Here is an 18,070-nt window from a genome sequence, read left to right as displayed (position 1 = left end):
CTTTGTCATGAAGGGCTGGCTGGGAGAGGAAGCGGCTGACAAGTGGAGGGCGCATCTACTGACCAGCTGTAGATCCAAGATGTATGCGCTGATGAAAGACCTGCTCGCACCCGAGAAGCTGGAAGACAAGTCCTTTGAAGAGCTCAGCACACTGATCGGTGAACACCTCAAACGGGAGAGCAGTATACACATGGCCCGGCACTGGTTCTATACACACCGATGTCGGGAGGGACAAAGCATATCGGACTTCGTTGCGGACCTTCGGCATTTGGCCAGCCTCTGTAAGTTCACAGACATCAGCAGGGGGGAGATGTTAAGGATTTCTTCATTAAGGGCATTGGTCATGCCGGGATTTTCAGGAAGCTTATTGAGACCAAGGACTTGACTTTGGAAAGGGCAGCGTTGATAGCTCAGACCTTCATGACAGGGGAAGAGGAGACCAAGATAATTTACACGCGCAGCCCTGGTTCCAACATGGCAATGGACCAGGGAGTTAATATTGTAAACGGACTCAGAACCCCGCAGGCAGGCAAGGGCAATTCGACACCGCCCAGGCAGCAACAGACTCTAGGGTGGGCCAGCAACAGAGACAATGGCAGGGGGATCGGCAATTCATGCATCACAAGGGACAATGCGTCCCGGGATGGGACCATTGACACTCACCAACAGAGTGCTCAGGAGTAATCAAAGAGACAATCAGAGAGGAATGCCTGGTAACAGTTCCTTTGTTCACAACACTCTCAGCTCATGCTGGAGGTGCGGTGGCAGACATGCTGCGAAAATCTGTAGGTTTCAACAATTTATCTGTAGAAACTGTAACTTCAGTGGACATTTTGCCAGAATGTGCAGAAAGCCCATAGTGAGGCTAGTTTACGAGGCAGAGGAACCAGGCGAGGGGTCTGCAAGGCAGGTTGATGCTTGGGGCAAAGCTATGGACACTGAAGTCCAGTGGGTTCATGTGGCAGACATCCACAGCTCGTATACCAAAACACCACTTATGATGATGAAAGTCCTATTAAATGGCATCCCGGTATGCATGGAGCTGGACACAGGAGCCAGCCAGTCACTTATGAGTGCCCAACAATTTGAAAAACTATGGCCACTCAAAGCTAACAAGTCCAAATTGGAACGCTTTGACACGCAGCTACGGACGTACACCAGAAAGATCATCCCAGTGCTAGGCAGTGCAAACTTGGCGGTTACACACAATGGATCGGAGAACCGGCTGCCACTCTGGATTATCCCGGGGAATGGTCCCGCACTCTTGGGGAGGAGCTAGTTAGCCGAGATGAACTGGAAATGGGGGGATGTGCATGCCATTTCATCTGTGGAGCCAAGTTCATGCTCACAGGTCCTATAGAAATTCGAGTCACTTTTTCAACCAGGTGTCGGGACTTTTAAGGGCACCAAAGTAGTGATACGCATCACCCCGGACACCAGACCAGTGCACCATAAAGCCAGAGCCGTGCCGTATGTGATGCATGAGAGAATTGAGTGTGAGTTGGACAGGCTGCTAAGAGAGGGCATAATTTTACCTGTTGAATTCAGTGACTGGGCAAGCCCCATCGTTCCTGTCCTTAAAGCGGATGGCTCGGTCAGGATTTGTGGCAACTACAACCGAGTGTCACTACAAGACCAATACCTGCTTCTGAGAGCGGAGGATCTTTTTGCCACACTGGCAGGTGACAAGCTGTTCACCAAGTTTGACCTCACTTCAGCCTACATGACTCAGGAACTGGCTGAAGAATCCAAGCTTCTGACCACCATCACTACGCACAAGAGGCTATTTGTTTACAACAGGTGTCCGTTTGGCATTCGTTCACCGGCCGCTATCTTCCAGAGGAACATGGAAAGCTTGCTTAAATCCATTCCTGGAACAATCGTATTCCAAAATGGCATCCTAATCATGGGTCGAGACACCGAGGAACACCTCCACAACCTGGAGGAGGTGCAACGCCGACTGGACCGGGTAGGCTTGCGAATAAAGAAGTCCAAGTGTGCGTTTTTGGCCCCAGAGATCGCGTTTTTGGGCAGGAGGGTTGCCACAGACGGGATCCGGCCTACCGAATCCAAAATGGAGGCGATCCGTCTTGCGCCCAGGCCCGGCAACACATTGGAGTTGCGATCATTCCTGGGACTCTTGAACTACTTCGGGAACTTTCTACCGAACTTAAGTACATTGTTGGAGCTGCTACACGTGCTCCTGCGTAAGGGTTGCAAATGGTCTTGGGGGGACTGTCAAGAACGGGCTTTCAATCGGGTGCGGAACCTTCTTTGTTCTAACAAGCTGTTGACCTTGTACAACTCCTGTAAGAAACTAGTTTTAACGTGTGATGCATCATCCTATGGGGTTCGGTGCGTGTTGCAGCAGATAATGATGAGGGCCAACTCCAACCTGTGGCTTCTGCCTCCAGGTCGCTTTCCCAGGCAGAACGGGGATATGGGATGGTTGAAAAGGAAGCACTCGCATGTGTTTACGGGGTGAAAAAGATGCACCAGTACCTTTTCGGCAGGAGGTTTGAGTTAGAAACGGACCACAAGCCGTTAACATCCCTGTTGTCCGACAGTAAGGCTGTCAATGCCAATGCGTCAGCTCGCATACAGCAGTGGGCCCTCACGCTGGCTGCGTATGACTACGCCATACGGCACCGGCCAGGCACCGAAAATTGCGCTGACACGCTCAGCAGGCTTCCACTGGCGAGCACTGAGGGGGCGTCGGAGCAAAGCGCGGATGGTCATGGCCGTTGAGGCTTTCAATACCGCAGGCTCCCCCATCACAGCCCACCAGATCAAAATCTGGACCAACAGAGATCCCCTCCTATCCCTGAAAGAAATATGTCCTGACTGGGGATTGGGCGCCCGCACACGGTGCGTGCCCCGAGGAGGTCAGACCGTTTCAAAGACGGATGGACGAGCTCTCCATCCAAGCCGACTGCCTGCTATAGGGCAGCCGGGTCAACATGCCCCAGAAAGGAAGGGAAGCATTTATCAGGGAACTCCACAGCGGTCACCCAGGCATCGTGCTCATGAAGGCCATTGCCCGGTCACATGTATGGTGGCCGGGAATTGACTCAGATCTGGAACACTGGGTTCGCAAGTGCACGACGTGTGCTCAGCTGGGAAATGCCCCCAGGGAGGCCTCCCTCAGCCTGGGGGAAAATGATCCTGATTGTTGTCAATGCATACTCGAAATGGATCGAGTGCATCATATTGAATTCATGCACGACATCCACCACTGTGGAGAGTCTGCGTATGGTCTTTGCGACCCACAGCTTGCCGGACATCCTGGTTAGCGACAATGGCCCGTGTTTCACTAGCTATGAATTCCAGGAGTTGGGTAATGGTATCAAACACGTCAGGACAGCACCGTGCAAGCCGGCTTCCAATGGCCAGGCAGAATGTGCGGTTCAAATCATAAAACAGGGCATGCTCCAGATTCAAGGACCCTCCCTTCAGTACCGCCTATCGCACCTCCTGCTGGCCTATAGGTCCCACCCGCATTCGCTCACGGGAGTCCCGCCCGCGGAACTACTCATGAAACGCACGCTTAAAACGTGGCTGTCCCTCATTCAGCCAGCCCTGTCAGACATTGTTGAGGGCAAGCGCCAGTCCCAAATCGAGTGCCATGATCGCAACTCAGTGGGGAGATGCATAGAAATCGATGACCCTGTATTCGTTCTCAATCATGCTTTGGGACCCAAGTGGCTTGAGGGTACTGTAATTGGCAAAGAAGGGAATAGGGTCATAGTGGTCAGAATTAACAATGGGCAGATATGCTGCAAACATCTGGACCAGGTAAAGAAAAGGTTCAGCATGGACGCTGAGGAACCTGAGGAAGATCATGAGATGTTACCCACACCACTGCCAGTGAACGAGCAACAAGGACATTCACCAGGCCAGGCCGGACAGGCCGGAATCACCTCAGGCGACAGAGACGCATGCCAAGACCCAACCACCAGAGTCCCAACTGCGGCGCTCCACGAGAGAGCGTCAACCGCCTGAAAGACTCAATCTTTGACCAAAGACGTTGGGGGGGAGGTGATGTCATGTTTGTAACCTTCACATAACTGTAACCTTTATGTAACAACACTGTACACTGTATACATCTGAGAAATGCACACCTTGAACTTGTGGGAGACACTCCTCACCTGGTCATGCAGGTATATAAAGGGAGGTCCCACGCAAGGTCAGCACTTCTTGGTCCTGGGAATAAAGGTTCAGGTCACGTAGTGACCTTGTCTGCAGTACATGCCTCGTGTGATTCTATAGTAAGGTGTAAGGATATTACAGACAGAATGCAGAGACGAAAATCAGGTGGGGAAGATCACACACTCAGTGAAGCCATCCCAATTTGATTTGATTTAAAACCCTGGTCTGGATGCAGTCTGGTCACACTGATACACAAAATTCAGCTCCTTGTGTCTGTTTCTGCAAATCACATTTTTAGGCACTTTACACACTGCAATTATGAAAAAAAACAAATTATTTTTATTTCCAGATTTCTGTGCACCCTTGGAAGTGGCTTATTGAGTTGCAGTGAATGGTGAGACATAAGAGTATCCTCCACAATGCTGATAATGGGAAAGGAATAGCTTGGGCATTGCAGAGATGCTTTATGGTGTTGATATGGGGTGGTGCCTATTATATATGCATACTTGTATTTACTCTGTACAGCCACCAGAGGGATCATCCCCTGGAGTCCCAAGGGATCCCATAATCCCTTGGGAGCACAGGTATTTAAGGAGGCTTCACAGGTTGGAGAGGCACTCTGGAGACCTGCAATAAAAGACTAAGGTCACACTTTACTTTGAGCACACAGTGTTCAGACTGACTCTTTCTCCATACACAACAACTGGCGACGAGATACAGATAGCGAACCCAAAGATGCAGAGAACAGTGGGCATCCTGGAGAAATTCTCGGTGGGAGATGATTGGGAAACTTTTGTGGAGCGATTCGACCAATACTTCGTGGCCAATGAGCTAGATGGGGAAGAGAGTGCTGCCAAACGAAGGACGATCCTCCTCACCGTCTGTGGGGCACCAACATATGGCCTCATGAAGAATCTGCACACTTCAGCGAAACCAACGGAGAAATTGTATGACGATTTGTGCACACTGGTCCGAGAGCATTTGAACCCGAAGGAAAGCATTCTGATGGCAAGGTACCGGTTCTACACCTACAAAAGGTCTGAAGGCCAGGAAGTGGTAAGTTATGTCGCCGAGCTAAGACACCTTGCGAATTTGAAGGACATTTGGAGCACGAGCTCAGAGACTTTTTCGTACTTGACATTGGCCACGAAACCATACTTCGCAAACTTTTGACTGTAGAGACCCCAACCTTGAGTAAGGCCATAGCGATAGCCCAGGTGTTCATTGGCACTAGTGACAATATGAAGCAAATCTCTCAGCACACAAGTGCTGCTACAAGTACTGTGAACAAAGTGATGTTGTTTTCAAATCGTAATGTACAGGGCAGGTCACACATACCTGCAGCTGCATGTCTACAGATGTCTGAGTCCACCATCAAGGGTGATGAATGCAAGGCCATTAACACCTTGTTGGCGGGGGTGATCACCGTTTCCAATTCATGCTGATTGAAAGAGCACGTTTGCAAGGGCTGTGGAACAATGGGAAAACTGCAACGAGTGTGCAGGCAAGCTGCAATGCCTGTTAAACATGCAAACCGGCATGTTGCAGAGAAGGACAGATCCACGGAGGATCACGATGAACCAGAGCCTTAGATCGAGGAGGCAGAGGTACATGGGGTGCACAAATTGTCCCCCGATAATGCTGAATGTTGAACTAAATGGACTCCTGGTGTCACTGGAGCTGGACATGGGCGCGAGCCAGTCCATCATGGGCAAAAAGACTTTCGAAAGGTTGTGGTGCAACAAGGCCTCGAGGCCAGTCTTAACTCCAGTTTGCACGAAACTAAGAACTTACACGAAAGAACTGATTCCTGTAATCGGTAGTGCTACCGTAAAGGTCTCCTACAGTGGAGCGGTGCACAAGCTACCACTCTGGGTGGTATCGGCCGATGGTCCCATGCTGCACGGCAGGAGCTGGCTGCGAAAGATACGTTGGAACTGGGACGACATCCGAGCACTGTCGCCCACTGACGACACTTCGTATGTCCAGGTCTTAAACAAATTTCCTTCACTATTCAAACCACGCATCGGGAAATTCCAAGGAGCAAAAGTGCAGATCCATCTAATTCCGGGGGCGCGACCCATGCATCACAAGGCAAGAGCAGTACCGTACATGATGAAAGGGTAGAGATCGAGCTTGGCTGGCTGCAAAGAGAGGGCATCATTTCCCCGATTTGAGTTCAATGAGTGGGCCAGTCCTATCGTCCCAGTCCTCAAGGGAGACGGCACCGTCAGAATCTGTGGTGATTACAAAGTAACTATCAATCATTTCTCCCTGCAGGACCAATACCCACTACCAAAAGCCAATGACCTCTTTGCAACGCTGGCAGAAGGAAAGATGTTCTCGAAGCTGGATCTGACTTCAGCCTACATGACGCAGGAACTGGAGGAATCATCAAAGGCTCTCACCTGCATCAACACGCACAAAGGTCTCTTTGTTTATAACAGATGCCCATTTGGAATCTGATCGGCGGTGGCGATATTCCAGAGAAACATAGAAAATTTACTGAAGTCAGTCCCGCACACCGTGGTCTTCTAGGACGACATCTTGGTCACAGGTCGGAACACAGTCGAGCATCTGCAGCACCTGGAGGAGGTTCTTAGTCGACTCAACCGCGTGGGGCTCGGGTTAAAACACTCGAAGTGTGGCTTCCTGGCGCCTGAAGTGGAGCTCTTGGGAAGGAGGATTGCAGCGGACGGCTTCAAGCCCACCAACGCGAAGACGGAGGCAATCGAGAACGCACCGAGTCCACATAACATGACAGAGCTGCGGTCGTTTCTGGGACTCTTGAATTACTTTGATAACTTTTTACCAGGTCTCAGCACACTGTTAGAACCACTACATGTCTTACTACGAAAAGGGGACGAATGGGTTTGGGGCAAAAGCCAAGAAAATGCCTTTGTAAAAGCGAGAAAATTGTTATTACCAAACAAATTGCTTGTGTTGTATGATCCATGTGGTACTAGCATGTGATGCGTCGTCATATGGCGTAGGGTGTGTATTGCAACAAGCTAATGAAACTGGGAAACTGCAACCGGTTGTTTATGCATCCAGGAGTCTGTCTAAGGCTGAGAGAGCCTACAGCATGATTGAGAAAGAAGCGTTAGCATCTATGGGGTAAAGAAAATGCATCAATACTTGTTTGGGCAAAAATTTAAATTGGAAACTGACCATAAGCCACACATATCCCTGTTCTCCGAGAGTAAATACCAACGCATCGGCTCGCATCCAGAGATGGGCGCTCACGTTGTCCGTATACAACTACACCATCCGCCACAGGCCAGGCATAGAAAACTGCGCCGATGCTCTCAGTAGGCTGCCATTGCCCATCACAGGGGTGGAAATGGTGCAGCCCGCAGATCTAGCCTAGCCATGGTTATGGAAGTATTTGAGAGTGAGCAATCACCCATCACTGCCTGGCAGATCAAAACCTGGACAAGCCAGGGCCCCTTATTATCTCCAGTCAAAAGCTGTGGGCTTCATGGGAACTGGTCCAGTGTCCCAGTGGAAATGCAGGAAGAGATAAAGCCGTTCCAGCGGCGCAAAGATGAAATGTCTATACAGGCAGACTGCCTTCTGTGGGGCAATCGAGTAGTGGTCCCCAAGAAGGGCAGAGACACCTTCAATGACCTCCACAGTATCCACCCAGGCATCGTAATGATGAAAGCGACAGCCAGATCGTACGTGTGGTGGCCCGGTATCTATGCGGACTTAGAGTCCTGCGTTCACTGATGTAACACATGCTCACAGTTAAGCAATGTACCCAGGGAGGCGCCGCTATGTTTATGGTCTTAGCCCTTCAAACCGTGGCCTAGGGTACACGTCGACTATGCAGGCCCGTTCTTGAATAAAATGTTCCTTGTGGTTGTAGACGCATACACCAAGTGGATTGAATGTGAGATAATGTCGGCTAGCATGTCCGCTGCCACTACTGAAAGCCTGCGGGCCATGTTTGCTACACACGGCCTACCCGATGTCCTGGTGAGCGAAACGGACCATGTTTTACCAGGGCTGAGTTCAAAGAATTCATGACCCGTAACGGGATCAAACATGCCACATCTGCCCCGTTTAAACTAGTGTTCAATGGTCAGGCAGAGAGAGCAGTGCAAACCATCAAGCAAGGCTTGAAGAGGGTAACTAAAGGCTCACTGCAGACTCGCCTATCCCGAGTCCTGCTTAGCTACCGCACGAGACCCCACTCACTCACTGGGATCTCACTTGCTGAACTGCTCATGAAAAGAGCACGCAAGACAAGGCTCTCATTAGTTCACCCTGATCTACATGAACAGGTGGAGAGCAGGCGGTTTCAACAAAGTGCATACCATGATAGCACAAATGTGTAACGCGAGATTGAAATCAATGATCCTGTATTTGTATTAAATTATGGACAAGGTCCCAAGTGGCTTCCCGGCACTGTCGTGGCCAAAGACGGGAGCAGGGTGTTTTGGGTCAAACTTTCAAATGGACTCATTCACCGGAAAACTTGGACCAAATCAAATTCAGATTCACGAACTATCCTGAGCAACCCACTTTGGACCCTACCGTTGTTGATCCCCCAACATACACACCAGTGGCAACCGGCACCACGGTTGGCTACGAAGCAGAACCCATCATCCACAGCAGCCCAGCGGGGCCCAACACATCACGCTGCCCAGCAAGGCCAGCAGCACAGTGAGGGCCCAACAAATGATTCAACAACATCAACTTTCACACCGCGATGATCAACCAGGGCAAGAAGGGCCCCAGATCGACTCACATTGTAAACAGTTACACTATTGACTTTGGGGGGGGGCGGCAGTGGGGGGAGTGTTGTTATATATGTATACTTGTTTACTCTGTACAGCCACCAGAGGGCTCATCCCCTGGAGTCTCAAGGAATCGCATAATCCCTTGGAAGCACAGGTATTTAAGGAGGCTTCACAGGTTGGAGAGGCACTCTGGAGACCTGCAATAAAAGACTAAGGTCACAATTTATTTTGAGCTCACAGTGTTCAGTCTGACTCTTTCTCCATACACAACAGTGCCAACCTGGCGCATCATGTGGCAGCCAGGGTTTACAGCATCAAGTGAAGTAAATATGGCTATGGTGAGGCCATCTCTGGTGTCCCGGGCATCAATGTGGTCGGGTGCTGATGCCCTATGTCCTGTGCAGCATCAGTTGATTGCAGAGAAGATTAGTGCTGCTGGTGCAGCAGGCGGTTAAGAAAGCAAATGGCATGTTGGCCTTCATAGCAAGGGGATTTGAGTACAGGGGCAGGGAGGTGTTGCTACAGTTGTACAGGGCATTGGTGAGGCCACACCTGGAGTATTGTGTACAGTTTTGGTCTCCTAACCTGAGGAAGGACATTCTTGCTATTGAGGGAGTGCAGCGAAGGTTCACCAGACTGATTCCCGGGATGGCGGGACTGACCTATCAAGAAAGACTGGATCAACTGGGCTTGTATTCACTGGAGTTCAGAAGAATGAGAGGGGACCTCATAGAAACATATAAAATTCTGACGGGGTTAGACAGGTTAGATGCAGGAAGAATGTTCCCAATGTTGGGGAAGTCCAGAACCAGGGGTCACAGTCTAAGGATAAGGGGTAAGCCATTTAGGACCGAGATGCGGAGGAACTTCTTCACCCAGAGAGTGGTGAACCTGTGGAATTCTCTACCACAGAAAGTTGTTGAGGCCAATTCACTAAATATATTCAAAAAGGAGTTAGATGAGGTCCTTACTGCTAGGGGGATCAAGGGGTATGGCGAGAAAGCAGGAATGGGGTACTGAAGTTGAATGTTCAGCCATGAACTCATTGAATGGCGGTGCAGGCTAGAAGGGCCGAATGGCCTACTCCTGCACCTATTTTCTATGTTTCTATGTTTCTATGATGTGCCTGGTGATGTTGATGGTTGTGAGCCCAGTGGTCGGATTCTGAGGACCAAGGGGAGAAAGTGTAAAATGTTGATGTAATCGATTGCAAGTGAAGTAGAGATGACAGAAGCAATCTGTCAATGATGGAAGAGGTAATGAGGTCAGACTGGATGGAGAATTACAGCATTCTGAATCGGTAGTGGAAATGCAGAAGAGAAGCTAGTGGCTAAGGAAAAATATCTGAATCAGCTGGGAGTGTTAACTTGACATTTGAAGCTGTCAACTCATCAGCTGAAACAATGGCAAGTGACCTCCCACCTCAGCTTCACTGACGAGTTCTAGACACAGTAGAAATCTGGTGGGCGACCTGTCAAATTCAAAAAGCTGGGAAAAAAGCACTGTTAAGTGACTGTAAACAAGCTACTAATGATTTCAATTGCCTTTCCCGCCGCTGTATGTCGGGTCTGCTCAGCGTTGACAAAGCCGACATTTGGTAAAGGCGCGTGATTCCAACCCGCTGTCAAAAAAAACCGTTCCCACTCGACCCGCCACCGATCGTGCCCACTGAGCTCCCAGAAAATTCCCCCCTAAGAGTCTAAATGAGGTAGAGGAGGAATAGGATCTCGGAGTACAGATACACAAATCACTAAAAATAGCGACGCAGGTTAATAAGGCCATAATAACGCAAAACAAAGCACTGGAGTTCACTTCTACAGGGATAGAATTGAAAATCAGAGAAGTTATGTTTAGCTTGTATAGAACTTTAGTTAGAGCACACTTGGAGGACTGCGTACAATTCTGGTTGCCATATTACAAAAAGGATATAGAGGCATTGGAGAGGATGCAAAAAAAATTACAAGGATGATAGCAGAAATGCGAGGGTATACCTATCAGGAAAGGGTGAACAGGCTGGGTCTCTTCTCTTGAAAAGAGAAGGGTGAGCGGTGATCTAATAGAGGTCTTTAAAATTATGAAAAGTTTTGATAGAGTAGATAGAGAGTGTTTCCACTTGTGGGGAAGAGCAAAACTAGAGGTCATCAATACAGGATAGTCACCAAGAAATCAAATAGGGACTTCAGAAGAAACGTCTTTATCCAGAGAGTGGTGAGAATATGGAAAGCACTACCACAGGAAGTGGTTGAAGTGAATAGTATAGATGCATTTAAGAGACTAGATAAGCATATAAGGGGGAAGGGAACAGAGGGTTATGCTGATAGAGTTCGATGAGGAAAGACAGGAGAAGGATTGAGTGGAGCATAAACGCTGTATGGACTAGCTGGGCCGAATGGCCTGTTTCTGTGCTGTATATCCTATGTCATGTTGAACTCACTACCAGAGGGAGTAGTTGAGGTGAATAGCATAGATGCATTTAAGGGGAAGCTAGATAAACACATGAGGGAGAAAGGAATAAAAGTATATGTTGATAAGGTGGGAGAAGGCTTGTATGGGGCATAAACTCGAGTTGGCCTGTTTCTGTATTGTACATTCTCTGTAATTCTATGTAATTTAATTGACAAATAACAGACTAACATCACAAACCTCGTAACTCTGCTTACTAATCACTGAGCGATTAAAAATGATGATTGTGCTATAAAGCTAAAAAAGCTGAGTTTTATTTATATTAAACCATCCACAGGAGATTTTTAACAATGTAATTCCAAAATCAATTAATTAGTAAAAGAAATTAAAATGATCTTGTTTGTCACACAGATTAGTATTTCTGGCAGGTACTTGGCTGTGGGAATTGTTTTTAAAAACAAACACATATGGCAAGGAATGTATGGTTCATAAGAGTTAAAATAATCTAACATCCTTTACAATAACATTATCTGCTGATGTGGAGCTTTGTTGGATATATGTAAGAATGCGAAAGACTCTTAATGTAGATTCTAAAAATAGCACATTTTCTTCTGATTAATGGCCTCAATTATTACTCTGATAGAAATAGTGGCTATACATTAGGCATGAGCCTTTGAAGCACACTAACTGTACGCACACCGACAGGCACAGTTTTGAACCTTTCAATAAACGTCTGAAAATATATTCTGTAAATTCTGAAAAGTCATTAAAAGGAAGAGAATGTTCCAAGGTGAATTTTCGGGTTAGGAAAACATGGAATAATCATCCCTGGATACTTGCCAGTAAATCATATTATTACCATGATCTGTATCATTAACACTAATTAGTTATATGTAAAAATGTGTGGTAAACTTTAATCTTACATTGTACCACTATGGAGAGCAAATTATTATTATTAATGTTGCACTTCAAACATTTGCAATGCCACAAGGCCCTCAGTCCAGAGACATTAACAGCAGCTTTGAGACAATGGTTAGGTAACATCATTGATCCAGTTAGATTTTTTTTTTATATTTGAAGTGATTTTTTATGCTCGAAATGAGGGCAATTAAACATTTTTCCACTTTGGCATGCACCCAATGTCAGCACCAAGCATGCTGGTCTCATAAACTATTCCTAGATGTAGAAAGTGTTCCCAAAGTGTTTCACATAGGAAAAATGGATCTCAAGGAGCAGTTGATAAAGTTAGGATAGGTTGAATAGTTGGATTTTAAACAGCTTTAAAGATGAGGGGGGAGATAGTTCTGCTACCATTGGTGGACCAAAGGAAGGAACACACAGAAGGTTAGAGGTAAAGGACCAAAGTGTAAAGGATGAGAGAGAAGGTGGGGGAAGGTTGCAGAGGTTATTGGGGTTAGGCCATGGATACATTTTTAGATAAGGACCAGGATTTTGGAAACAAATTATTGAGGGGACAAGGAGTAAATGTAGGTTAATGAAGACCAGAATGATGCTCAAGAGGAACAGAATGAGGACAGTGGTTTGTCGGAAAAGTTTGAGTTTGTGGAGTTCGTGTAGCTGTCAAGAAGGGCATTGGAAAAGTTTCTGCTAGTTTTAGTTGGTTTGTTCTCTGCCTGATCATATGATTTTCTAAGTGCCCTGTTACCACGTCCCAAATAATAGATTCTAGCATTTTCCCGTCCTGATGTCAGGGTAACTGGCCTATGGTTCCCTGTTTTCTCTCTCCCTCCTTTCTTGAATACTCACCTTTTAATGTTCACTTACTGCTGGAGCTGTGAAAAGGACCTCTGAAACACACAAGAGACTTTCTAGCCATGATTTTGCCAACTGGTGAGTCCGGGATGGCTGGCATTGCTGGCGTATAGGGAAGACACTTTCGGCTCCAGTCTGCCCTCTCAACAATCTTCCCTAGATTGGGCTGGTTAAGCCCGCCCTGCGAGGTTCACGGAAAATTAACAGGAAGTGGGTCTGATGACGTCATTTGATGATGAGTCATCAGCCGTTTTCCTTAAAGGGACCATGGTCAACTTTTTTTTGGCAGTTCTTCTGTCAGTGTTTTGTAGCATTTAGGTGCTGCAAACACTAACAAGCACTGCACAAAGGTGCATGGCTGCACCCAGGCTCTCCCATGACTCCCTCCAGATGCTTACTGAGGGAGTCACAGCACGCAGGGAAGTATTCTTCCCTTCCAAATGGACGGAAGAGACCTCCCAAGGACACCAATGCAGCCTGGTTGCACAGTGCACAGGAGGGCACAAGCAGGGATGTCATCTGGAGGAGCTGGCTGCAGTGGCGCAAACGTTTCAATGATCCAAGTAGATCACGAAACGTTACTGCAAAGCCACACTCAACCTCATCCTGCTGTGCCACTCATCACATCCCCATCACTTTGCTTTCCCTAGCCCAACCCTGCACATTCTTACTCACACGAACTTGCTTTGCACCTCCACCCATCCCTCTCGATCTTCTTTATCACATCCCCATCTCACTAGCCACCCCTCACACTCACCCTCATCTTAGTGCAAGCATATCAACTAACAAAACACAAGGGAAGGCACTTGAGGGTTTTAGCAAATATTCATGTAGAGTTTCTGCTAATGTGTTGTCAAGCATTGAAATCTTTATTTTCAACATTTTGTGTTCTTGGATAGATTTGTGTGCACCTTTTAGAAGTGGCTTAGTGAGTTGTAGTAAATGGTCAGACATAAGGATACCCTGCACAATGGAGATGAGTGTGAAAGGAATGGCTTGGGCATTGTAGGGATGCTTTATGGAGCTGGTGTAGGGTGGTGCCAACCTGGCGCATCATGTGGTAGTCAGGGTGTACAACTTCAAGTGAAATGTGGCCATGGTGAGGCCATCATTGACCTCCCAGGCAACAATGTGGTCGGGTGCTGATGCCCTGTATACTGTGCAGCATCAGTTGATTGTAGAGAAGGTTGGTGGTGTTGGTGATGTTGGTATGTTTAGTGATGTTGGTGTTGGGATTCTGAGGACCAAGGTGAGATTTTTTTCAAGGGCGCCGATGTTGCTGGAATAAATGGTAGCTGAAGTTGAGATGACAGAAGCGATCTGTCAATGGTGAGAGAGGTTGCTCCAAGGAGGTGACAGTGGATACTTGGTAAAATGGTAAGTGCCTGGTCAAATTCATTTAAATTACCTTTTAAAAGTGCCTCTTAACAATCTTAATTGACTGGCCCGTCGCTTGGTGTCGGGTCTGCGATCTGCCGGCAGACCCGGTACTTGAGAAACTGACAAGGAGGCGGATTCAGAGCAGACTTCCGATGCGCTGCCAATCAGGGCCATTTTGACAGCGGGCCTGCCTCCAAACCCACACTCACAGGGCTGGGAATATTCCGGCCCCCGAGACACTTTGTCAAGACCTATTCCGTAAGTTCTCTGAGGACTTCACCTAAAAAGAGTAAGTGCTGTGCTACTCCACCTTATAGGAGTCACCAGGAGAAAGGGAGTGCTTAGTCATGGACATCTTCTAGGCATCCTCCTTGGTCTGGAAAAGGAATGGGAGGAGGACATGAACCATTAAGCTACACGGCGGTCTGGACATCCCGTGCAGGCTGTTCACCGGCTTTTCAATGCAAGGAACCACGCATGCATGAAAATTTGAATGGGCCGCACAACCCATTAAAGAGACCACACACCCGAAAAACAAATTAGAGGGAACATTCCACCTCACCATCCTGTCTCTCCTGCACCTATTTTCTATGTTTCTATCACTTGCTGTACCTGTAAACTAACCTTTTGTGTTTCATGCACCAGGACCCCCAAACCCGCTGTACTGCAGCACTTTGCAATTTTTTTGCATTTAAAAAATAACTTGCTCTTCGATTTTTTTTCTGCCAAAGTGCATAACCCACACTTTCCAACATTATACTCCATCTGTCAAATTTTTGCCCACTCACTTAGCCTTTGGCAGGTTTTTTGTGTCCTCTTCACACATTGCTTTTCCTCCCATCTTTGTATCGCCAGCAAGCTTTCCAAGTTACACTCAGTCCCTTCATTCAAGTTGTTAATATAGATTGTAAATAGTTGGAGTCCCAGCACTGATCCCTGTGGCACCCCACCAGTATTGATTGCCAACACGAGAATGAACCGTTTATCCTGACTCTCTGTTTTCTATTAGTTAGCCAATCCTCTATCCATGTTAATATATTATCCCCAACCTCGTGACTTTTTATCTTGTGCAGTAATCTTTTATGTGGCACCTTGTCAAGTCCAAATATACCACATCCACTGGTTCCCACTTATCCACCCTGGTCGTTACATCCTCAAAGAATTCCAGCAAATTTGTCAAACATGACTTCCACTTCATAAATCCATGTTGACTCTGCTAAAGATACAGTGGCTGCACTGTGATAGGTAGGAGTGCAACCACACATGGGCAATCCTAAGGCGGTAGAACACTAAGCAAGGGTAGCATAGCGGTTAGTGTGAATGACAATGTTGAATGCCGCAGGAAGATCAATGAGCAACAACAACTTGTATTTATATAGCGCCTTCAACGTAGTAAAATTTCCCAAGGGACTTCACAGGAGTGTTATCAAACAAAATTTCACAGCCAGCCAAATAAGGAGCTATTAGGGCAGTTAACCAAAAGCATGGTCGTAGACGTAGGTTTTAAGTAGTGTCTTAAAGGAGGAAAGAGGCAGAGAGGTTTAGGGAGGGAATTCCAAAGCTTAGGGCCTTGGCCGCTGAAGGCATGACCGCCAATGATGGAGCAATTATAATCGGGATGTTCAGGAGGCCAGAATTGGAGGAGTGCAGATATCTTGGAGGGTTCTAGGGCTAGAGGAGGTTACAAAGATAGAGAGGAGCGAGGTCATAGAGGGATTTGAAAACAAGGATGATAATTTTAAAATTTCAATGTATCTTATAAGCAGTATCTTTGAACAAGGTTCCACAGCGGCTTAAGAGAAAGGCTTTTAAGGCTTCATAAAAAAAAAACAAATTATAATAGTTGAGACATCCCTATTTTAAGGAAAATAAAATGCTAGACTAATACCTCATAGATGGATTAGGTACACAAGCTTAGATAATAATGCAGTAAAAGGATGCACAGACTCAATTCAATAAAGTCCGATTAGATGACTTGCAGCAGCAGTGCGGCAGTCGAGGAACAGTCAGGTGCTTTGTTGTATAAACCCAAATACTGTGCCGATTTGGTTTCAGCTAATAGTACACTTTTTTGAAACCAGATTTACTTTCAATTTGGGCTCCTGAGCTTTGAACATGACGCTATGGATTTAAAAAAATCATGATGTGAAAAATTGAACTTATCTAAAATTAAAAAAATATAATTCTCACATTAATGGCTCAGAGTTCAATTCATTTCACTATCAAATTCTCTGATATTGGAGAATTCTGACTTTTTGATAAATTGAAGGACTTGAAGAAAATTGAAACAAGTCAAAACAAATACACACTAATAGAAACTAACTAGAAACCAGGAAGAAATAGAAAGAAAATACAGTTAGTTACATTGAGAAATAAAAAGGAGATAAAAGAAACGTCTGAATGAAACAAAAGTAAAACTAAGATGAAAAAGGATAGAGGAAGAGAACAATGAAACCTGGGGGCAAGTTATATAGTGCCTCTCATCAGGACATCCTAAAGTACATGTCATTAAGCCCTATTACCCTCCTCCAGCCCTACAACCCACTTCAGATACCTGCATGCAGCAAGACCTGGACAACATTAAGGCTTGGGTTGGATAAGTGGCACGTAACATTCGTGCCACACAATGGCTGAGATTTCACCAACAGAGACGAGTTCGATGCGGGCGGCATTGGTGCAGCATGGCAAACCCACTCGAAAGTGCAGCCCACCCTCTCCCTTCAATCTTCCATGGCTGCCGTTTGTTAAGCCCAGCCTGCAGGTTTCCCGGCCAATTAACTGGAAGAGGATCTGATGACATCATCTGATGATGCACCATCAGCCGGTTTCCTTACAGCGAGCATTCTCAACTTTTTTTTGACAGTTCTTCTGTCAGTGTTTTGCAGCATTGAACTGCTGCAAACACTGAAAAACACTGCATAAAGCTGCACAGCTGCACACAGGCTCTTCCAATACTCCCTCCAGATACCAATGGATGGAGGAGACCTCTCCAGAAGACCAATGCAGCCTGGTTGTACTTTGCACAGGAGGGCACAAGCAGGGATATCGTTTGGAGGAGCTGGCTTTAGTGGCACAAACCTTTCAATGATCTCATTAGATTACAAAACGTTACTGCAAAGCCACACTCGACCTCATCCTGCTGTGCCACTCATCACATCCCCATCACTCTGCCTTCCCTACCCTACTCCTGCACATCCTTACTCACACCAACTGACCTTGCACCTCCATCCATCCCTCTCTCTCTATCTATCTACACTATCAGTTCCCCATTTCACTAGCCACCCTTCACACTTACCCTCATCCTTGTCCAATCATACCAACTAACAACACACTTGGGTCCTTTAGCCAATGTTCATGTAAAGTTTATGTTGATGTGTTGTCAAACATTGAAATCTTTATTTTTAGCACTTTGTGTTCTTGGACAGATTTATAGGCACCTTTGGAAGTGGCTTAGTGAGTTGTAGTGAATGGTGAGACAGAAGGATACCCTGCACAATGGTGAAGAGTGTGAAAGGAATGGGTTGGACATTGTAGAGATGCTATATGGAGCTGGTGCCAACCTGGTGCATTATGTGGCAGTCATCAATGTGGTCAGGTGCTGATGCCCGGTGTACTGT

General features: G+C 46.8%; 1 protein-coding gene and 1 long non-coding RNA gene across 2 annotated transcripts in view; both read right to left on the bottom strand.

Moving 5' to 3' along the window:
• Positions 1-18,070, bottom strand: part of LOC139263242 (uncharacterized) — a 188,934-nt gene that overhangs the window by 88,066 nt on the left and 82,798 nt on the right. The gene's annotated exons all lie outside the window — the stretch shown is intronic.
• The window catches only part of LOC139263243 (uncharacterized), a 35,429-nt gene that overhangs the window by 745 nt on the left and 16,614 nt on the right, over positions 1-18,070 (bottom strand). The window contains exon 2 of the long non-coding RNA XR_011593070.1: positions 14,764-14,829. This is a non-coding gene — a long non-coding RNA (uncharacterized lncRNA). The remainder of the gene's footprint in view (positions 1-14,763; positions 14,830-18,070) is intronic.

This window comes from Pristiophorus japonicus, chromosome 4, assembly GCF_044704955.1.
Source record: "Pristiophorus japonicus isolate sPriJap1 chromosome 4, sPriJap1.hap1, whole genome shotgun sequence".
Lineage (NCBI taxonomy): Eukaryota > Metazoa > Chordata > Chondrichthyes > Pristiophoridae > Pristiophorus > Pristiophorus japonicus.
The sequence above is the reverse complement of the archived record's forward strand: the minus strand, read 5'-3'. Positions and strand labels throughout refer to the sequence as shown.